Source organism: Sinocyclocheilus anshuiensis, unplaced genomic scaffold (genome assembly GCF_001515605.1).
Source record: "Sinocyclocheilus anshuiensis isolate Anshui unplaced genomic scaffold, SAMN03320099.WGS_v1.1 scaffold3285, whole genome shotgun sequence".
NCBI classification, from domain to species: Eukaryota; Metazoa; Chordata; class Actinopteri; order Cypriniformes; family Cyprinidae; genus Sinocyclocheilus; species Sinocyclocheilus anshuiensis.
Window position 1 is genome coordinate 25,039 of NW_015555959.1, and position 251 is coordinate 25,289.

Sequence of the window (251 nt, forward strand, 5' to 3'; positions counted from 1 at the left end):
TTTCAAAAGACAAGTTGCTGTCTAATATAACACCCAGATTTTTGACTGTAGAGGAAGGAACAGTACATCCGTCTAGTTGCACATTGCAATCCAAGAGATTCGGTGTACAGTTTTTTGTTTTTTTTTGGTCCAATAAGTAATATCTCTGTCTAATCTGAATTTAATAGGATATTATTTTTAACACACTCTGTTAGCTTAGATAATTTAGAAGTTTCATCTGGTCTTGTTGAGATATATAGTTGAGTATCATC